The sequence below is a fragment of the Rattus norvegicus genome, chromosome 2 (genome assembly GCF_036323735.1).
Source record: "Rattus norvegicus strain BN/NHsdMcwi chromosome 2, GRCr8, whole genome shotgun sequence".
In the NCBI taxonomy this organism is placed as follows: domain Eukaryota; kingdom Metazoa; phylum Chordata; class Mammalia; order Rodentia; family Muridae; genus Rattus; species Rattus norvegicus.
In genome coordinates, this window is record NC_086020.1 from 123189611 (window position 1) to 123213585 (window position 23975).

Below are 23975 nucleotides of genomic sequence, written 5' to 3' on the forward strand. Positions count from 1 at the left end.
CAGTCTTACTCAAATCCCCATCTTTTCAGAGTGCCAGCAGGCTCAGGGTCCTTGTCACTTCTCCAAATGTACCAGGTCTCCAGAGAGGCAATCTGGGCACCCCAGAGGGCAGCATGCTAATGATGGTTCTTTGTAAAACTTGGCTTGGGGACATGGAATTCAAAGTCATGCCCTCTTTTCACCACAGAATCTATTCTGCAACTCTGGAATATTTAAAAAGTTGAAGACAACTTGAATGTTTAAAACTGCATGCATTTTTTAAAATGCCATCCATGCCTATATTGAACCTTATTAACCCAATGTTAGAGCATCACAATTCAAGTATTTTTTTTTGTATGTATTTGAGCTCCACAAGGTTCCAAGCCTGCGCCTTTCAGTATAACTTGTTTATTCAATAGGCAGGGACTAGGTTTTCAATACTCCATTTACCACACGGGTAAACATCTTTGTAACGCAACCAAAAACATCTGACCCTTGTTCAAAGGGACAATTAAATAAAAAGCAAAGTCAAGGAATCAAAAGCATTTGAACTCGACCTAGAATCTGTAACCCCCATGGTGAAGTCAGTTTTGCACCAAAGACATGGAAATAACTAGAAAGGATTTATTCTCTTAAAGATGTTTTCCCAAGTCCTTGGAAAACAAACACATGGCTGCACCTCTCAAATTTAGCATCCTCTTCCTGTATCTCCAGCATAGCCCTCCACTCATTTGAATTTCTATCCACAGAGTCTTGGACAATTTACCAAGAGAAAAATGACACAGAGAGAAGAGCTTTCCTGTGAGGAGAACAGGAAATGGGGACCCTTCCAGAGGAAGACAGGGTGGAGGCTTCATTCTGGCCCCAGAAGGTCCTAACAGGGTTCCCAGGGACATCACATGTTCTTCTAGATTCCCCCTTCACAGCAATGCCAGCTGTCCTTGGAGTGTTTCTGAATGTACCCATTGCTCAGACCACATGGCCATGTTGTAAAGGCAGAACACACTGCTGCATACACTAGACATGACCAGACCTCTACAATGGCACCAATCCTGCCCTGCTTCCCTCTTCCCTCTTTGGAGAGTGTGCTAGAATTTTATTGTAGTGCAATTTCATGACCATATTTAGACAAACATTTCTCTTTGGGATTGTATGTAAGTACAAAATAGCAAGATAGAGACTGGAAATGAAAGGTGACATTTTGAACTAAAATTCACAAATATTTTAAAGAGGGACAGCTAGAAGAGGGTAAGAGAGAGAAGGACGAGGAGGAAGAGGAGAAAGAGGAGGAGGAATAGGGGGAGGAGAGGGAGGAAGAAGAAAAAGAAGTTGTTTATCGCAAAAATAAATTCCTGGTGGAAAACAAACAAAACAATAATAACCACAAAGCCCACAAACAAACTATGCCCCCCTTCCAATATCTCCAGCAAACAGTTTTTAAACAGGGTCTTCTGACAATGGTTATAAAGAAATATTCTAACTTCCCCCAAAGGTTGTACATACTTTGGTGGAGGTGTTTCATTGTTAACCAAGAGCTGTCGCCCTAACTGTGAGAATGGCTACTGTATTCCCTGCCTCGGAAAGATATGTAAGGTGAGACTAATTCCACGCTGCTGCACCTGACAGAAAGAGAAAGATAACGGAGTGAATAAGAGGGAAAGAGATACTGAGCTTAAGGCTTCTCGAATGGGAAGATTAGAATATCTACGGATTACCTGAAGCAGGTAACGAAGAGGATGAAAGACTGGAAGAAAACTATGTTGAAAGGTTGAGGAAATTAGTTAAGTAGTTTAGAGGGTGTCCTGAGTTCAGAACTGATGGAAACACGGAGAACATTGCAAACCATAGAATAACATCTCATTTATATTATGGAGGCACCCGGGAGCCTAGGAAGGAAAGGACAAGACTGTGTGTATCCAAATGAAGTTCAGGGTTTAAGAGAGTTGCCAAAAGAAGAGAGAAAGAAACTAGATCGCCAGTGATCAGCTTTAATTCAGTGGCCCCAGAGCCCCTCAAAGCAAGAAGATTTCACCTTGAGGTCAGTGGCTTTGTAGCTGAACACACACCACCCACACAGCCATGATACCCTGATGCCACCGACCACCCTCGGTGGTGGCGAATGAATTCCTCTTAGGAGTCACAGACAGCAACATGATTCGTCCTTCTCTGCAAACCTGTGCCGCAGCAGGACTGTTATTTCCCCACCACTCAGGTTAAAATGAACCAACAATACGCAAACCCCCTCCTTAGTAGCGGAGCTGATCTTCCTGGGCATCAGTAAGCCACCCTAGCAATCCCAGCATGCCTTGCAGAGGGCAGTTCCTGAGAAGAAAGTGCTAGGGACCTTCTGCTATGCATCCTTTCCAGGAGATTGCTGCCATCAACAACCCTGCTTCCAGGGACAGAGAAGAAGCTGCCTCAGCAGACACCTTGATCTCACTCAATTTTTGACCTTCACTATGTCACCAATGCACCCCTGTGTGTCGCCCCTTAGCTCTCCTGAACCCATCTGCTTCTGTTTCCAGAGGAAGCGATTCCCACGGAGCTTCTGCAGGCATTGGCTGCAGATCTCCTCCAGTCTCACGCCCCTTCTCACTACATTCGCCACTTTGCTCAGAAATATTTTCAAAACACTGATTTCATCTGCTCTGTCTGCTTAAAATCTTTAAACCACACTCCCTAACTTCTTGCTAGGTAAACAATGACAAACTTCAGATTTAAAAGGTGCTGTTGATTGCCCTGAAACATAACAGTCCTGACAGGGTGCTGAGCTGACAGAGAATCTTTTGCAAGCTATCCTAATAAAAACACCCATCACCCCTCCATCCAGTCTCCTACAGCTCTCCCAACTGAAGCCCGCAGATAGAGCACCACAGTGTGTAATTCTAAAGAATGTTTGCATAACTATAGTTTTACTATGGCCTACACCTACCCAAAAAATTGTATCATGCTACATGGTAAGGTTTGTGGATGGTAAGTGTACAGACAGTGAGAACCCTTCTCTTTTACTTGAATGAGTCAATTACACAGTTGTCGGATGACACCCAACGTTCTGTACAAGAACTGAGAAGCGCTGTCATAGTCAGGGATCTATTTCATGATCGAGAACAACTTGGGGATGAAAGGGTTTATTTCAACCTACAGTTTGTTCCACATCACAGTTCACCACCAAGGGATGTCAAAGCAGCAACTGATATACAAAACCATGAAGGAGTGCCGCTGACTGGCTTGCTCCTCCTGGCTTTCTCAGTCTCTTTTCTTATACAGCCCAGAATCACATGCCCTGGGCTGGTTCTAACCACAGTGATTCGGGTCTTCCCACATCGATCACTAATGAAGAAAATGCCCCATACAAATTGAGTAGGCTTGCTCACAGACCAATCTGATGTGGACATGTTCTCAATTGTCATTCCCTCCTATCAGGTAACTCTAGTTTGCATCAAATTGTCAACAAAACAAAACAGGACAGGAATACTGTTGGATCCCCAAGAAGCAACACTTGATGGGAACACCTGGCATTATGTGATCTCCAAGGCAGACTGAGTGGTGGTAGAGAGTGAAATAGCACAGCTCCCCACGGGGATGCAGGAGTGTTAGCCAGAGACCATTAGCTCACATGGGTCTTGAGAGATTCCAGCTGGACACCCAACTAGGAGTCTGAGATAGCCTTATGCTCCACAACTTGTTAGTCAGAAAAGTCCATAAGGACCTCCTCTCTCCTCCTATGACCTCTTCCAGGAAGCAGCTCAGAGTTTAGGCCTGAGACATGGTTCCTGTAACATTGTCCCTGAACATTCCATGTTGTCGTGTGTGTGTGTGTGTGTGTGTGTGTGTGTGTGTGTGTGTGTGCGTGTGTGTGTGGTTGTTGTTGTTGTTGTTACTGTGCACCACTCAGCCTATAGCCCATTCCCCAACCTTCAGTGGGACATGAAATCCCACAGTCTAATGCATTTGTCACAGTTTGGAAAGAGGCACTCATAGACATGAAAATATCTTAAAATTCTCAGATTTGGGAGTAAAATTTGTGGTCTCCAAGGCTGCTTGAGGGTGACAAAAAATAGGAATATGGCTGGTGAAATTGTAAACAGACTGTAGGATTAGGGATACATTCTTGAGAAGCAAGAAGGAGCCCCATCAAGGCAAGAGTTAACAAGAGAAAAACCAACTTTCCTTTGCATAAACCTAACTGTGATGGCTTTGCTGCTTCCTTGCTTAGCCCCTGACTCTTGCCTTGCAAACCTCACATTGTGTTTTAGAAGCTGAAATACCTGTGAGTGGCACTACAGAAGCTTGCATCTAGCTAATGAGAGAATGACAAGACAAAGAACCAGTCCTGCCCAGCTAGGCTCTGAGTCAAAGAGGAACTTTCCTCACTAGCAGAAACAGAAACCCAAGGAAGCCATGCTGTGCCTGCCTGTGCCTCATGAAGAGTCCTAGCTGTATCAACGTAATGCAGATTGCATCAGTCACCTTTCTATCACCCTGAGACAGTCAAAGGAGCAAAGATTAATTTTGCCTCATGGTATAGAGGCTTTGATTTGGGCCTCTGATCACTTATTCGGTTGTCCGTGTTCCAGAGCATCGGTGGAGGAATCCTGCCCACTTTGTGGTTGCTAGGAAGCACAGAGAAAGACACAGGAAAGAAGGCACTGGAACAAGAGAGGCCATTCAAGGAACAACCCCTGTGACCTACCTCGTAGCCACCTCTACCAACAGCCCATCCAGTTATCAATCAGTGTCCACTGATGAAACGGGAGCTCCTCAAAGCCCATTGCTTCCCAAAGGACAAGAACTGATGAAGAAATGTTGATGGCATCACTGAGACAGTGCTCCGCTGCTAACCTGTCCATCATCCTACAGTGCAAATGTCCTGCTGTTTATACCACACCAGCTAGCACATTCTGTGGGTCGCAACCCAAACATTCACTCTGCTGAGCAGGTCCTGCACTGTTTCCTTGTTCTGTTGCTGCACCTAAAAGCCTGGTGGAAGGATCTTAAGGGATGGAGGGCTGACGGTTGCCCACAGCCGAGGAAAGGAGTGGAGTAGGATCCTGAGGCAGTTGCTCACGCTGTGTACATGAGCATCAGGAAGGAAGACAAAAGCTGCTGCTCAGCCTTTCCTGGTCTGGGACTCCAGCCCATGGGATCCTGCTGCCTATAATCAAGATGGGTCTTCGCATCTGAATGAACTTAATCTATATGACCACTCGCAGACATGCTCACGGGTGATTCTAGATTCTAGGGTCTAGAACCTTTCGAGTTGACAGTATGAACCATCACACATATCAAATTTGTTTGATTAAAAGAACATTTGCCCAAAACAAGAGTCTTAATCATAATTTTTTTAAAGAAAAGTGTTTGTGTTTGTGTCACATCCTGTGCCTTTGTGCAATGCATAATCTTCCTGGTTATTGAAGCAAGCGGAAAAGGGGCCAACTACACCATTCATGGTTTTTGTCAAGTACATGAGCATATCAAGTGTATCTTCCTACAGGGCATTCAGATTCGGCACTTCAGATGGACTGGGCAATTTTCAAGGCAAGCTGCATCTTTCTTTTTAGCATTCTCGAAATTGTACCTAAACGGCAGGTTCTCTCCACTTTGAATGAAGAATCTAGACTTCAGTGAGTTAAAGTGTCTCACCTGTAAAACCTGCCAGTCATGGTGATATGGGTATAACGATTGCTTTATGAACCCTGTGTTTTTATAAATGGAAAAGGAATTGAAATGACAAGTGCCCAGCTAGGAGAGGAGTTCCTCAGAACCAGTTCAGGAGAAACAGACTTCACCCTTTGTTGGCTGCAGTGTCTCTGTATCTGATAGTCAGTTTTGAACACAACAGTGAAACATACCAAAGGCTCAGAGACAGAAACCAAGGTTCACATCTTAATTCCAGTCCTGAAAATCCAAAGCCAACACCATCAAAGCGTGGCAGCTGGACTGGTTCCTGGCAGTCATTTTTCTTTTTCCCATGCTCTGACCCATCAGGTTTCGGCCAGGCTCCGGTGGCCTCTAGCCTGTTTTGTGACTGGTGTTTAAACTACTTCCTTTTCACCAGGTTTCCTGTGAGCTATCAAATACTTCTAATTCCTTGGCCTCTGTGCTTCCTGCCAATTCTCAGGGGCTTTGGTGAACTCTCTCAGACCCCCCATCCTGCTCAGTCTGTGCTCGGCAGCACATCCTGTTTCTAAGAACCTACACAAACTGTTCCCAGCAAGAGGCAAGAGGAGCCTTGAGGAGCTTGCTCATCCTCTGAATTACCCAACCCTCCTCCCTGCTCTCACTTCTCCCCCCTCCTCCTCTTCTTTCTCCTCTCCATTCTGCTCTCCCTTACCCTTCTCTTTGCATAATGTCTAGCTCATTTAAAGGTGGCCTTGGCGATTTAATCCTTCCTCCATGATTCATTGTGAAAAACTGATAACCCACATTTCAAACTTTCTATTCTGTTCATTTGGAATGCTTATTTTTTAAAAATTGCACTCCAGATTGAAAGCTTTCTGAAAGTGACTTGAATCAGCCCAGTTTCCTGTGTGTTTCCTGTGTACCCAAGAACTCATCAGACTCCTGCTTTCTCATATCTTACCACAATGCCATCTGAGGGCTGGTGGAGAACCCACCATGCCAAGGTCAATCACAGTGCCCAGCCCAGGAACAGTAGGTACCTAGCAATTCCATAGGGGAAGAAAGAAAAAGTTACCTAGTTAAATTTTTCCTTTCTCATCAGAGAGGTTTGTCTCTGATGGTTTGCTATAGAGACAAACTCGAAACATGGACTTTCTCACCGCCTGCACCATCGTAGAGAGCTATGCTCAGATGTGCTTCCTGTGTGCTTCCCTAAATCATAAACACAGTTCACAGTGTGAGCTTATTGACCTAGATTAGCGTCTTGATTAGATCCATGAATGCCCTTTTCCTTCTTTTGCATTTACTTTCTTGGCTCCACAGGAAGCAAGCTTCATCTATTACCCATAGTGTTCTCACTTCCTGATGTGCATGACTGTCTTCTGACTGCTCCCTTTAATTTGGATCACAGTTATTACAGTAATCAAAGCACGTTTCCTGACTTCAGTGATTAAATCTCACTTGTGATTTTTCTTTTTAGATGTATTTTATTGTATGTGTATGATAGTTTGCCTGCATGTTATCTGTGTACCATATGTGTGTGGTAACTATGGAGGTCAGAAGACAGTATCAGGTTCTCTAGAACTAGTTACTGATGATTGTGAGCTGTATGTGGGTGCTGGGAATTGAACTCAGGTCCTTTGCAAGAACAGCAAGTGTTCTTAACTGTGGATCCATCTCTCCTGTCCATTTCCCTGGTTTCTTGGAGGTTGGCCCATAGCAGGTCCTAATCCAATGCAGTGACATGAGTTAATTAATTACATGAACCAGCATATAGCCATGCCAGGCTCTAAGCCTTCTCTAGCTATGGTCGAGAAAGATTACACTATTCTATACGTTATGTGAGTTACAGTCTGAAGACCAACACTCTAGATCTTGCTTAAAGCTTGTTAAGTTAGGGTATCATCTATACCAAAATCTGCCTTTAACCACCTTGCTAGAGTGATTCACGCACATAATAAAGACATTTAAATGTTGACATAATCATGAACTGTTTCAGATAACATGACTAATATCTCTTCTAAGAAAATATTTTCTATGTCCATTTCCTGGAACAAATGTCTAAGTACCACACTATAGACAGACCAAATCCTTAGGAGTGAACATAGCCCTGGCTTAGGACCAAACCTGGAATCCCACTGTAGATTCAGTTACCAGGAATCCACCATTATTGGCCAAGCTGCCCACCCAGCTATGAGGACACGAATGACTAGTGGAGCAGACATGGAGGAAGGAAACCGAAATGGCAGAAAGCACAGGGTGGAATGGGTGCATCCTTGATGACTTCCCATAATGATTCAGCAAATAAAGAGAAGATTAATCAAAAATGAATCAGCTCCCCATTCAATGAATACAGTCCCTCAGGAAATAATTGCTGAACACCAAGTATGTGTCATGGGGTGAGTTGTGCCAGACCTGCAGCAAGGAGAGTGGCTAAAGTTTTCTTTTCTTTCAATTTACATTCTATTGGATGCGACATAAAATAAGTAAAAAGAGTAGAAAGTATTTATGTTCCATGTAAATATTAAGGAGTGTCTGGATTCATTTTACACTTGGGGACCAGGAAAATCTGATGAGATCACAGCTGAGCAAAGATCTGATCTGACAAAGGGGAATCCTGATCTTCAGCAGCTTCCTGGGGCAGTAGGCTTTGGGGCAGAGAGCATAGTGAGCCCCAAGTTTGACAGCTGAGACACAAGGGGAGAGAGGTAGCTGGAACACAGGATCTGGGAGACTGAAGGTGAGAGGAAGATGAGCCACAAACTTAGGACAATCTAAGGACTCTGGCTTACATGTGGGGCATGGGAAAGTCATTATAAGACTTTACTCAAGCAGAAATGTGAGCTGACCCTTGTTTTCACATGACCCCTGCAGCTCCTCTGTAGGGAAAGACTGGAGAAGGACCACAGGGAAGCCAGGATACTATGGAGGTGGCTGTCCTAGTAGTTATTATCTTGGACCAGGCAGTGAGTGGAGGTAGCTAGATGGGTCAGACTCTGGTGGAGTCACTCTGCACTGTGACATCATAGGGTTGAGTGTTGATCTGAGCAGTTACGGAGAATGGTCTTACTATTTTCTGAGATGAGGGAAAACTATGTTAGGAGAAAGGAATCTGTACTACTGGACATTGAGTGGTTATTATACATAACTTTATTGACTCCCATTCTCTCCTTTTCTCCACACAGACAATACTCCAATGAGTCTACTGAAAAGTCTTCTGTCAGTTTTTAGGAGAATTCTTTAAATAAGAAAGATTTCAACCCCTGCACCTGCGTGCATTTCAGCAAGAACCACAATAACCAAAACTATAATGGTATCTCAGCTTCCTGCCAATCCCTTAGGAAAAGGGATGACCAGAACCACTTACCCATGTCCCTTAGAGTTCAATTTCACAAATCGCTAATTTGAGGTAACCTTGGAAAGTTCAGAAAATCCTCTGATCTCCAACTATATAATCTGAATAATAATACAGGGGCTAAGGGTATACACCTCAATGATACGCCATGTATCCAGCATCTTTGGGGCCCAGGGATAAATCCTCAGCTCTAAGTGATAAGGACACAGATCTACCTGTCCCACAAGATCCTTACAAGAATCAAAGAAGACAATGAAGAGGACATCATGCTGCATGATAGCCACAGCTCTGATTGACAGCAGGACAATGTGTAAGATGCTTTGGAAAATCAGCGTTCAGCTTTACCTCCTGTCCTAGTTTGCTTTCTATGGCTGTAATAAGTGCCATGCCCAAGAGCAACCTGGGGAGAAAGGATTTACCTCAGCTTTCAGCCTATAATCCATCATGAAGGGAAATAAGGCCAAGAAGTCAAGGCAGGAGCCTGGAGGCAGGAACTAAAGCAGAGGCCATGGAGTGGCACTGCCTACTGGCTTACTCAGACTGTTGTTTTATGCTTCCCAGGACTACCTGCCAAGGGGTGGCACTGCCCACAGTCCAAGCTGGGCCCTCCCACATCAATTATTAATCAGGAAAATGCCCCCACAGAGACAGTCTGATGGAGGCGTTTTCTCAATCGGGTGTCCCTCATGCCAGATGATCCTAGCTTGTGTCAAGCTGGCAAAACTCTAACCAGCACACCCACTGAGACCAGACATAGACAGCTAGCAACTGTTGCTCCCTGAACAGCAGACAGTGATATGTCCTTGGCGGCAGAGTTGCTTGCTATTCAAGGATTTCTGGCATCCCGTTATCTTGAAATGCACACATTTCAAGTAGCAAACGTCTAGTTCAAGAAAAGCATGTGTCTAGCATCTGCTGGCATGAACTGAAGTTTTAGTTGAATTATCTACAACATATATCAGCTATATTTTAAAAAATTGCAGTCTTGGGTGGACGAGTATGAGGTGTGGACTTGAATAAAGAACAGAAGGAGGCTGAGCCTGGTAGAGCAGGCCTGTTATTCCAGAGAAGAGGACCCAGGTTCAATTCCCAGTTACACTATGTTTAAAAGCAACTGTACATAACTCTATCCCCAGGGATTCCCACGCCCCTTTTCAACATTCACAGGCACTACACACTTGATGCACAAACATCAAACTGGGGCTACGGATGTAGCTTGGTGGCTCACTGTCCAGTTCGTGTAGTGCCTTGGATTCCATTCTAAATACAATAAAGAAAATAACACTCGCACAGGGAAAAACATAGCTTTTGGACTTAGCCAAGGCTTTATCTAATAAACAGTCCTTTGCCAGTCTAAAAATAAAAAAAAAAAATCCCAGGGTTGTTTTGATTTGCATTTCCCTTATGACTAAAGATGTTGAACATTTCTTTAGGTGTTTCTCAGCCATTCGGCATTCCTCAGCTGTGAATTCTTTGTTTAGCTCTGAACCCCATTTTTAATAGGGTTATTTGACTCCCTGTGGTCTAACTTCTTGAGTTCTTTGTATATTTTGGATATAAGGTCTCTATCTGTTGTAGGATTGGTAAAGATCTTTTCCCAATCTGTTGGTTGCCGTTTTGTCCTAACCACAGTGTCCTTTGCCTTACAGAAGCTTTGCAGTTTTATGAGATCCCATTTGTCGATTCTTGATCTTAGAGCATAAGCCATTGGTGTTTTGTTCAGGAAATTTTTTCCAGTGCCCATGTGTTCCAGATGCTTCCCTAGTTTTTCTTCTATTAGTTTGAGTGTATGTGGTTTGATGTGGAGGTCCTTTATCCACTTGGACTTAACTGAGAATGGGACCCCCATTGAAGGAATCAGAGAAAGAACTCGAAGAGCTTGAAGGAGCTCGAGACCCCTTATGAACAACAATGCCAAGCAACCAGAGCTTCCAGGGACTAAGCCACTACCTAAGGACTATACATGGACTGACCCTGGACTCTGACCTCATAGGTAGCAATGAATATTCTAGTAAGATCGCCAGTGGAAGGGGAAGCCCTTGGTCCTGCTAAGACTGAACCCCCAGTGAACGTGATTGTTGGGGGGAGGGCGGCAATGGGGGGAGGATGGGGAGGGGAACACCTATAAAGAAGGGGAGGGGGAGGGATTAGGGGGATGTTTGCCCGGAAACCGGGAAAGGGAATAACACTCGAAATGTAAATAAGAAACACTCAAGTTAATAAAAAAAAAAAAAACCTAAAAAAAATAAAAAAATAAAAAAATCTGTGTTGACTATTAGAAATACAGACTCCTGTGCAGGTAGGGGATATGCGCATGCGCCCCTCGTCTTAGCCTCTTAATATGTCTCCATAAGTCTCACCTCATAGTGTTCCATATTCTATTCCTGAAGCTGGAAGGAATCTCAAGTATGTCTTAAAGTATAACAAGTCTCTCAGTGACACCCTCCTTCGGTTCCTATATCCCTCCAATACCCCCCCCCAATTCTGACCACTGCCTGTTAGGCCGCGCCTTCTCTCTGCTGAGGGGCTGCTTCACATTCCCAGTGCTAGGACACATACTGGTTCCTTGAGCCTTCTATGGTCATGTCCACAGTTCAGCCTCTTCAGAGGACACCACTCCCATTCCTGTGAGCAGCTGCTGTCTCCACTGTACCACAGGTGTCTCTTTCAAGATGGCAAGCCAAGGCTGTTTTCCTGATCTTTGATGTGGTAAGGCCGCAGCTGCCCACCCAAAGCAGACCACAACCTGCCTGCTTCACACAGACAATAAAATACTAGCGCTGACAAACAACTTGTGATTTAGTTCATCTAACCCGAGAGCTGTGCCTATGCCAGAGACACACACCTGGGAGACCTTCAGGCCAATGGAAATAACTCAGGCTGCTGACGTTTCCTTAACAGGAAGATGAAGTGGGCCATGTCCTACTGCAAGATCACCCATCTCGACTCCAGCATCACAAGACACTGAAGTGAATTTCACAGTCGAATCATGTTTTCATTCAATTCTGAACACTCCAAAGTGCCACTGGGAACTGCTAAAATGCCACCTGTTTGCAGCTGCAGTGAATTTGACATGCTCCACAGTCATGATGGAATGCTCCAGATTATGTGAAAGTACAGAGCACAGCCAGTGGAATAAAAACCATTCTGGGTGAATTGGGAAGAATATGTCTTAGCATATCAAGAATTACAAATACAAGTCCTCGAGGTATTTGGAAGGTTTGATTATTAATATGTGTGATGTATGTATGGAAAACATATAACCCAACAGCAGAAAATTTCAAGCATTCACTGTGAAAATTTTTAAACATTGAGAGAAGATGGTACTTTGCACCAAGTACCACTGTGCCCAGCACCCACCATTGAGCCTTCCCTACATCTGACTTGGGACACAACCAGCTGTTCTTCCTGCCACCAAACTGCCAATTTGACTCACTTGTTGTAGGGTTTGTGATCTTTTCTTAAGACAACATGACAGAGAGGCAACCATTTAGAAGAGGTGCGTGTAATCTTCCAAAATACAACTGTTAGTTCCTAGTCTGAAGATTATATGTTCTCAGCACTTCATTTAGATACCTCATTGGTCAGATCTCAGAATAAGAGCGTGCTATCTTTAAAGTCTGGGTAAGAACATACAATTAATTACTAACTAAAGCAGACTTAGAATCCCCATACTGCTTTTACATAATAGACTCTCACAGAGAACAAAGACAGCCACATGCTTGTTAGAGGAGGAGGAAGTGGAGGAGGAAGAGAAGGTGAAGGCAAAGGAAGAAAGGGAGGAGGAGGAAAAGGAGAAGGAGATTTGAGATTTGTTCTTTCTTAGAACCATGAAAGATCTTCATTAATGGAGAAACACATAGCTCAATTAGCCATATGGTTTCCAAAGGAGGCAGAATTGTGGGAAATTAGGAGCCAAGCATCTGCAGAAGCTGTCCCACTGCGTAAAAGCTGTCCCACTGCGTTGCCAAAAGAAGTTCTCTGCTAACAAGCCTAATTCTGGAAGAAATCTTTTATATAGTCCCAGTTTCTGAAATTACAGAATGTCATGGTATGTAGAGTTAGAGGTTAACTTCCAGCTCCAGAAATGGAAAATCTGAGCTTGAGACAGAGAGCATCAGCTGCCTAACCCAGTTAGACAAACCCACAGACCCTTACAGTGAACATCAGCGCTCAGGGGACACGTCTTGAGTGACAGGCAACCTCTCCAAGGAGAATGTGTTTCTAGAAGGTGCTAGAATTAAACTCCATTTCACCAGCCATCTCTCTCCACTGTTTCAAGGAGCATGCGTAGGGAAGACCTGAAACTCTACAGTCATGGATGTCTCACAGCTTATCCACTAACCTCTTATGTTTTTGTATTTTGGCATCACCTATTAAAGGCAATTTAAAACTAGCACATCTTTTGAGTTTAAGAAATTATCAAACAAGAAATGAGTGGTTTTCTTTTATTTCCCTTTTAAGACAGGGCTTCAGGGAGCCCAGCTTAGCCTCAAACTAGCTAATGGTGGAGGATGACCTTGGACTTGTGATCTTCCTGCCTCTACCTCCCAAGGCTGAGATGACCCATTACCAGTCCACCATGCCTGGCTTACCTGCTGGGGATGAGGCCAGGGCCTATGCAGTCTTGACCAGCATTCCAAGTGAGTCTCACCTAAGCCCTTGCTTTTTTTTTTCTTCCCTGTACCCCTTAACTCTTTGCTTCTCTGGGTACTGTTTCTCAGACCTCATATGAGTGTCTAGAATAATTTGCCAGCAACTACTGCCTGTGCAAAACAGGTCTAGTATGATCTTTTGGGGGATATTTGATGGTTCACTTCTTGGGCCATACCTTAAACTAGGCCAGCTCTGTGGATTTTTTAACAAGTGTCTGAGATAATTCTCTAAGTGACCAATAGCTGAGAACTGGCAGTGTGAAGTATGAAAGGGACCACTGGGCTGAGGGTATCAAGAGACCAGTTTCCACAGGTCTTTTTTCTCTTCCAGGAATTCCCTTTGCCCTGGTTTGAAAGGAACCAGATTTGGCTAGTTTGTTGGAGGGGACTGTGATAGGAATGAGGTACTGGAAATGTAGACTCTATGCCAATACTTGCAGTTTTGAATCCGTATCTATACCAAATTTTAATGACCTTGTTCTCAGGGTTGATCTTTAGGCTTGGCGCCAGAGGAGAACTTACACTGAATATTATATGGATTTCCATGGGTCTAGTTGGCAGAGGTAGTTATAGAAATGTAAACACTGTCTTTTTTTCATAATCATAGTGTAACCTGCATTTTACCTCATTCTGCTTATGTATAACCAATCATATTTTCTAAAAAAAAAAAATTTCTATAGCTATGTTGGATCCACCTAGCTAGGTTTCCTCTTTTCTTTTGACTTTTAGAGAGAACAGCACATCACACTAACATGATTTCAGAACCATCGATAGAGTCGTCTGGCTTTTGATAAACACTGCCACAGACTCTTCTGAGGTCCTCAATGAGTCACGCTAATGATCTGTGAGGAAAGAAGGTTAGGTTTGCCACAATGTCTTCATCCCAAGGAAAGGCAAGTGGATCTGCTTCTCTAGCGTTGGTTGTAGCTAGGGAATACCTGCTGCTTCCAGTGTGGTGTGTGAGGTGATGTTTCAAGTGTGGCGTGTGAGGTGATGTTTCAGGTGTGGCGTGTGAGGTGATGTTTCAGGTGTGGCGTGTGAGGTGATGTTTCAGGTGTGGCGTGTGAGGTGATGTACCTGCTTAATTCACTCATCCACTCCTACAGTTTCCATCCAACGATCTTTTGTGGAGGACTGAGCTTAGAGATCCAACTGTGTCTTACATTAGAAATAATGCAATAATAACGACTGACCCTCCACATCTTTTTCTGAGTTTAAATGAGGTTGCACAGGGGCCTAGTATCTAAAAACAGTAGTGCTCAATAAACAGTTGTTATTATTATATTGCAAAAACAGTATCATCTTAACATGCAAGCAGTGAGCTCAGGTATTCTCCAAGAGTAATCCTGGAAGGTGCTGGAACAGTTAATGTCTGTCCAGTGGGTCACAGTTTTACGAGCTTTCCGGCTTCATTTGAAGGTCCTTCAATGAGTTGTAGGTTGTCTAATCAGGCAAGGCCAAAAATAACAAAGAAACTATGTGGGTCAATAACCTCGAGGGTAGTGCACAGGAAATGAGTGTGTTTAGCTTCAAAAAGATAAGGGGAGGGTCATTCCCCCTCTCTCCTCTCCATTTCCTCATCTTCAAAGTTGTACTAATGACAACTGTGCTCAGAGGAGAAATCAAAACCAACCCATGAGAGTCAGCCACATTCTAGGCCCGGAGGCCCGGGTCAGCTGACTTATTTCTCTGTCTCTCAGTTTCTTAATCTGTAAACCCCGAATAACACTAGGAAATACCTGACAGACTTGTGAGAATTCTTGGCGCATGATATGGCCTTGGCAGCCAGTGAGGGCTTGCAGCAGTCTGGAATGCATAGGTTAGCTTTCTAGGGCTGACATAATAAAGTACCTATCACGAACTGGGGCACTTAAACCACAGAAATTCACGCTCTGTAATTCCAGAGACTGCAAGCCAGCAATCAGGGCACCGTGTGCTTGTGCTGAAGCCCAGGGGCAACCTTTCCTTTCTCTCCAGCTTCTGCTGATGGCTGGCAACCCTCAGCTCTCTTTACCCTGAAGCCGTGCAGGTCCAAGATAGACCTCCCTGGACCTGTCTTCATTGCAGTCACACTGAACTAAGACTTTGTTTTAACTAATGCCAGCAGCAGCAGCAGCAGCAGCTCTAACTGCAAATGTGATCATGTGACCACCACTTTTTGGGGTTCTGGGTGCTATACATGAGCTATAGATGTCACCATAACCTATAGTGTCCCCATAAAAGTACAAATGCTGCCTGTGGTATTCCAAAACACTTCACATGAAGAGACGCTTACATCAACCAACACGGGTATGATTAAGCCTGGTGGGGCAGGCCTTGGCAAGTATAGACAAGAAGATTGGGGGTTCAAGACCAACTTTGGCAACACACTAATTTAGAAACCAGCTTGGGCAATGTAAGATCCTGTCTCAAAAAACCCCACAAAAATCCTAACCCAGAATAATTTAGATGACTCCTTTAAAATGGGGTACACTCACATTGTGTTCTGCTTTAGAAACAGATTGGAAAATGAGAAAGGTAAATGTAAGGTTTTACTGCTGAGAACAGACACCATGACCAAGGCAAGTTTTATAAAGGATAACATTTGATTGGGGCTGGCTTACAGGTTCAGAGGTTCAGTCCAGTATCATCAAGGCGGAGCATGGCAGTGTCCAGAGGGGAATGGTGCAGGAGGAGCTGAGAGTTCTACATCTTCATCTGAAGGTTGCTGGCAGAATACTGGCTTCCAGGCAGCTAGGATAAGGGTGTTAAGTCCACACCCACAGTGACACACCTACTCCAACAGAGCCACACTTTCTAACAGTGCCACTCCCTGGGTCGAGCTTATACAAACCATCACATAAGGTAATGCTGCTCTAGCCAAAGTCCAAGGGTGACCCTAATATTTCAGACACTAAAGTTCATTTATTACTGCTTTTAAGTGTGTGTTCGTGCATATGTGAGAGGGTCTAATGTTGATGATGCCATTTTGTCTCAGTTCACTGAGGTGAGCTACTTACAACATGATGATGAGCAAACAGTTGTGATTCTTCTCACCCTTCCCTAGAAGAGAGAAAAAAATCCTCTTCTGCATTTGCAATTCTGGGCCAGGTCACGTTAGTCAGCATGATTCATCAGCCTTATTTGGAGACATCCCACCCCATACTCATTCTTTCTATACTTTTTCTGTACTTTTGCCATCATTCCTTTAGACACCCATCTGCGGGTACCCGGATTGATGCTGTGTGTTGGCTGTTAGCTGCTAGCTGTGAGTGCTGAGAGAGCTGAGTAGGTGTAGGTACTGTGTTCCTAACCTAACTACCTATAGCCTAATGTGCGAACAGAGTGGTGACTATTCCTTTACATCGTGGTTCTGTCTCTTCCTGAGGAAACCTCCCCATTGCTATCTGTAATGGCTGTGTTAACCTCCTATCCACAGTGGTTAAGACTCCCTCCTCCATACCCTCTATAGCCTTAGCTGTGATGTTAGTGGGAGTGATAGGATCTCTTGCTGTGGTTGGGACCTGAATCTGCCTGATGATGATGATGATGATGGATGATGATGATAAGGAAGAAAAAGAGGAGGAGGAGGAAGAAGAGGAGGAGGAGAGACCTTTTAGACTTATTAACTACTGAATATTTTGTTTTGAGAATGTCTGGGTCATTTGCCCTAAATTTGAGCCTTTGCTTTATTACTTTAATTTTTTAATAGTCATTTGACAGTTTCGTATATTGAAACTGCATATTGAATTCAGTGCATATAATATAATTCAGTACATATTGAATTTGGTTGTTTTACCCCTATCTCCCCCTCATACTATTTCCTCTCCTTCTGAAACTGTTCTGCCCAGCAAATCCCCTTTTGACTTTCGATTGGTTTTATCACTGAGTTTAATTAGAATTCCTTTCCCCAACTCAGAAGTGTGGTTTTTTTTTGCTGGACAATGGCCAACTTATCAGCTACACTACTGAAGAAAATGACACCCTTCCTCTAACAACCATTAACTGTCAATGGTCCCTCATGGGCCTCTCCCTGTTCATGATGAAATTGTGCAGGTAAACATGAATGAAGTGAGTTCATGAGCAATATCTGTTGTATTCAGATGTCTTCTTGTGGCATGTCTCCTTACCCTCTGTACAGAGTAGTGGCGACTCCACCACATGGCTGTTCTATGTGTATCCTGGAGGAAATCTCCTGATGGCCATCTGTAACAGCTGTGTTAACCTTCTTCCACCCACAGTATTTAAAACTCCTACCTTCTTCCCTGCTTCCTCTTCTGCAGTGTTATCTAAGCCATGAGGAAGGGGCTATATCTCTCCCACAGAAGGATGAGCACTTACTCTCAGCGGTCTGGGTATGTAAGAGCAGTCACCAGTGCCCACTGCAGAGAGATGAGCCTCTGATGGCAGTTGGCCACAGCTCTAGTGTATGGGTAGAAACATGACTATTCAGAAGGCAGTTTAACAACATGACCACTTAGCAAAACAGCAGTAACGCTTTCTCCCTGATGCCTTTGCCTTTCCCAGGCACAGGCTCTTGGCTTACAGAACCAAGCATCAGTTCCTTATCATGGAGCAGGCCTCAAATACAATAGAAAACAGTTGGTTATCCCCACAGCAAAAGTGCCATTATTGCACTAGGGGACACCTTTCCCGGCATGTGACTGTCACAACTTAAGTAAGACTTTTGGTTACATTTTTACCCAACAACCTGCATAGCACCTGATCTACTGATTTTTAAATGAATGGCTTGTAGGAGTTCTTTATTTGTTTATCTGTTTCAATCTTTATTCTTTTATTCATCTTGATACAAGTAGTCACTGGTGTGAAATTAATTGGCGGCAACAGCAGAAGCTGCACCCACTGCCTTCTATGGATCAGCTGTCTACAAGGGCTGGCTTTGGTGTCTCAGAAAGAATATTCACATCTCTCCTGAAAACTAGAAGGGCAGAAGCCTAGAGAGATGCTTGTTCTAAAGTTGGGACTGAAGAAGAAAAAAGAAACCTTAAGTCTCAAATGTCTAGGGAGTTTTAAGTCAGCAGGTAGGGTTCAGAGAGACAAGGCGGGGAGGATGAAGCGGGCTTGTGCATCAATCAGAGGCATGCCTTCCTTTTTCTGTTTTGGCCAGAACCTCCCACTGGAGCCCTCCAGTTGGCTCAAAAGAACCTAGAAAAGTCTTTTCTTCAGCAGAAAGGGGTAGAGAGGGGCAGAGGGCCAAAGTAAGAAAGGAGGTAGAGAGAGATTTCAGATGACCTTGTGGTACAAAGAAGCTGAGGTAGGAGGGCCACCTGAACTTAAAAATCTGAAAATGTCCTCGGTCACCAAAGCAGAGCCTGCTCCCTCCAAACAAACAATAAACAATAGGAGAACTCCCTTAGGGGAGGGGAATGCATTTGGACAAGAAAGCAATATCTCCTGTGATCATAAATGTTTTCTGTCTATTTCTGTTCTTATTTATGTTTTAAAATTAATATTCAATTGTATTATAATACAGACATGGCTGTGTAATAACAATCTGTCCACTGAAATGATGAAATACCACTTAGTATGTGTTGTGGCCAACTGTTTACTTCTGTGTTGTGGCCAACTGTTTACTTTTGTGTTGTGGCCTACTGTCTACTTTCCTTTGCGTTTACTTGACTCAGCGAACTCACCCTCAGTCAAGCTCAGATCAGTCAGTGGAGGAAGTAGACGGTCAACTTCTTTCTGATTTTCCTACATCTTTTCCCGAGAAGACCATTCAGCCAGATTTATAACATACAACAGCAGGTTCATTTTTAAAAGTCTCCCCTAAGAAAACAAAAAACTTACACTCACCTTGGGAAAGTTTTAAGCTCCGTTTCCAGCAGCTGCTCCAGCTGGCCTTCCTTACCCCAGAGTTTGGATCAAAAACACCTAAGTCTAGCAGAAGTCCAGACTCTCAGAGAAATGTCTGCAGATGCCTAGAGATCACACAGAAAAACAAACAAACAAAACAAAACACACAAGCAAAAACAAAGGCATGTTCCTCAAGGAAGCAAGCTAACCCTTCCCACTGTTACTGCGTCAGACGGCATTTTTTTTATTCAATATCTTCCAGGACATTTTCTTTAGAACACGAAAGAACAGATCATATCCTGCTCTCTGCTCTCCTACATGACTTCTTTTCTGTAGTCAAAGCTAAGTCCCACAACAATGCTGTATTCCACTAATGCCCACTCACCTGAACCTCCAGTTACAGAAATGCCATAGCTCCGACATTTATCAACAATGCATTTTCTCTATTCCTGTAGAATTGGTTACGTTTTCCCCCAAGATTCATTTCTGATGTTTGGCTGGCCATAGTAATTATGCTTCGGTGAAATTTTTGACATAAAGATGGAGACCCAGGAAACCTTCATTTAGGAGGACATTTAGTTCTGTAGAACTGTGTGGTCTTCAGGTCGACTTTGCTGCTGTTACTCTATTCATTAACTTAAAATTATGCACCAGTGGGGGTAGGAAGTTGCTAAATGGGTAATGTGTTTGCCTGGGCATTCATCAGTGTTGAATCTCCACCATTGCATAAAACAAGCTCATTGGCGTATAAATGTAACCCCAGTATTCAGTAGGTAGAGGCAAAAGGATCAGAAATTCAATATCATCCTCAGCTACATAGCAAGTTTGAGGCTAGCCTGGGCTACATGAGGCCTGGAGGCCAGTTGTTGTACTAGGTACCTGACCCATGGGGGATGCAGTGCAAACAGAAGGGGCTGCCTGAGAGCTTTAAGGAATTCAACATGTTTGTCTTTCCGAAAGTATTCACTCAACAAACAGGAAATGAAAAAAAAAGCAAAAAACAAAATACAAAATCAACTCAGGTCCTTGTGGAATAAAGGCCCAGACCAAGAGATGGAAAAACAGCGTGGACAGCCCTGTTTAAAATCTATGTAGCTAAAGTTGATTTGTTGTGTTCCTAAAAGTCATTAAAATACCTTCTAAATATAAATTGTCTTAACACAGAAATACTTTCTTAGGTAAGTATTTAATTTATCATTTCTTTAGGGAAAATATTTCATGTTGGCTAATTGCACAGAAGCAGTTTGCCTCCCCTCCTAAACACACACACACACACACACACACACACACACACACACACACACACACACTGAAAGAGGAAGGCTTATTTTCCCTCTGTGTGTATAAGTAGTGAGAGGGGAGGAAAGAATACAGGCAGGATCATTGGGTTCCTGAGTCTGTGATATTTACAGAGTCAAGGATTTCTGTGGGACCTTTGCTTGTCTCTGCAAGAAGAAAATCTGAGAGCTGAGACACAGGCTGCCTGGATCCTCGAATTAGGTTGACTCACCGGCAGTGTAAAGTGCTTTGTCTTCCATAGTTTTTCTAAAAGAGTACGTCCTCAGAGTTGTCTTTGAACTTCAGATGCTCTTAGTTATTCCAGCCTCAATGGTTCACTTTTATCCATCCCACTCAAGGCCAGAGCCAGTCTCTTCTGCTGTGCTTGAGTGCACACACACACACACACACACACACATACACACACACACACACACGTGTGAAATGTGATCATACATAGACAACACATATATACACTCAAACACACACACAAATACATATGTGTACGCGTATACACACACAGGGAAACACACACACACATACAAACTATATATGTGTCTATGTATACACACATGTACACATACACTTATACACACACCTATAAATACACACATGTATATATACACACATATGCACACATACACACATGCACACACAATAATAAATCCAGAAACCACATTTTTCCATTTCTTCCTCTGGAGGAACTGATGATTTCACTGACTGAAGAGGGAAACCCTTTTCCAGTCCTAGGTTTGGGTTCTGATTTTGGGGGGATACCACTTCTTATTTGCCACAGATCAGCTCCTAGGCACAGAACTTTTCATATAACATATTTTTAATTATTGTTGAAACTGTTTTAAGGACAAAGCTTCCCCTAAAATAACTTCAGGGCTGTGGGGCAGAGTGCTGAGTTCCCATTCCTTGATCTTTGAAATTCCTCTCCCAGGGCTGTCTCCCCTTCTTGGTCAAAGTCATCCATGGAGGCCATCATATGGGAGCAGCCACTCTTGGATGCTGAGGGTAGAGATGCCTCTTCAGCCCTCAGTCCATCCATGTCATGCAGGACCTGTCCCCAGGCATGCAGGATATTAGGTGTGATGGTTTGAATCAAAGTGTACCCCATAGGCCAAGAGCCATCACAAAGTCACACCATGCAACAGGCCTCACACAAGAGATTTAGTGTGTGTGTGTGTGTGTGTGTGTGTGTTGTATATGTGAAATCTACCTCTATGTGAGGATTGAGGAGAAAGAGAAGAAGCCATGAAGGTGTGGACTTTATAAGGGGTATAACGCATGGGACAATGGAAATATGTCACCCATGGTAGCTGGTGATAACATGGCTGCTGTTGCTAGGTTACTAAAGGTGGGGGAGTGTCTAACATCCTTCCCTCTCATTTATTATAAAGGTGAGGAAATATTTAGGCATGACTGATGCGGTATGAATGGGGGTGCTGTACTCCTTAGACTTCTTCCAGCTCTCTGGGGGTGTCAACAACTTTGAGGCACTGCTGACCCTCACTGTCAGGACATATTCGGTAATCATGAGTCTCCAAATCTGTAGCTAGGGTTTGGTAGTCCTGTAACAATGACTGATTAATTATTGATAAAAGGTTGTTTTGAATTTGTCTTTGGAGAAATGTAGAGAAGAACTTGATAATGCAGGGTACAATTAGTAAAATAGGAAAACAATGAGGAGAGGGGTCAGGAAGGGCAGTATTCACTTCCATATGGGATTGTCAAAGGCCCAGGGTTGGAGACAGAGTTGTTGCCTCTGATTTTGGAGGTCTGTTTGAAGTTACTGGATTTTGTTTCTAACTATACTGATTTGTTGACATAGAAGCAGCATTCCTCTTGGAGGAAGAGGCAAAGGCCACCTTTTTCAGCTGTAAGATCTGGTCCCTGTTGGGTTTGGAGTGCCACTGCAGCCAGGGAGTCAATATGTCCTAGATGGATAAATATGGTTTGGGTCATCTCTTGGAGATCCTGGAGGAACTAGAAAGAAAATTGATGATAAAAGGTCAGCAAAGAGGTCAGTCTTGCTGTTCCAGTGGCAACACCAAAAGTTATTCATGTGACAGCCAGAAAAGGCAAGATCTGAACTGTCCTATTATGTCAGGCTGCTATTTCATCCACAACTAGAACTAGTAGAGGCTCTTCTCCATGTATCACTCCCAACGTGGGGAAGGGAAATACTGATTAGCAGATGGCTGATGGTAGCCTTGATTACTGCAAAGAATGAAGGTGATGTGGGCTGGAGAGCACGGGCTGAGGTGGTATGTTGGGAGTTAAACTTTTTTCAATCTAAAAAAGTTAATGCCCTTACAAAATATGTCTAGGGTGTCTTAAAGCAGTTTGTCATGCCAAAGAGAATGATATGAAAAAGGTAGGAAGTCATGGCAATACCACACTTGGGGCAGTTGGCGATTGTGAGCTAGTCCCAAGAGGAACACCAAGCAAGAAATCCCCGGAATGGCCCTTAAGGAGCTGGAAGTCTGAGTTCAGAGTCTGAAGCAGGAGACAAAATGACAGATTTGTATTATTTAGGAGAGGGGTGTTAAAGAGCTTATAGCCCAGGAGGAATGTTGACTCATCTCCTCTACCTCCCCTGTCTTTATGGTTTAAGTAATTGGAATATATTTTCTCTGGACTTTAATCCTATTCACTGAGTGCCACAGGGTGAAGAAGTGGTAGAGGTTATCAAAAACATCCATTCCTCAGCTGGAATCCCATAGGTCCATGATATAGAGGTGGAGGGTCCATTTTGTCAATAGAGGAAAGAATCAGATGTAGCACATGGTATTGAAGGACCAGTCTAGGCAGCCTCCATATCTGTCTCTAACCACTCTTTACAATAGCCTTCTGTCTGGTTACAGAGGAAGCAGGCAAAAAGGTCATTAAATGAAGGAGGATGGATATAGGAATGACACAAATTTTAAGTGATCCCGACAGCTTGCTGTGGAACAATTTCTCACCCTATTTGGAGGGACTGTTTTTTATAAGTGAGGGTTTCTTGGACTTCAAATCTCCATGTAAGAGTTACCCTGGACAGAAGCAGATTAGAGGTAAGCAGGAAACACCTATATCCGATCCAGTAGAGTTGAGCACAGCTACCAGAATGAGGCCTCATTCTTCTGGAACCAGGGACAGGTGATTGATCTCAGGGTCCTCTGAAACGTGAGGAGCAGGGTCTTGTTGCAGGTGATGTGTAAGAAGGGAAGTTGTGGTAGGAGAAGATAGTGACAGGTGACTCAAAAGTTATTGTTTGTATTTTTGAATGAGGAGCTTGTCAG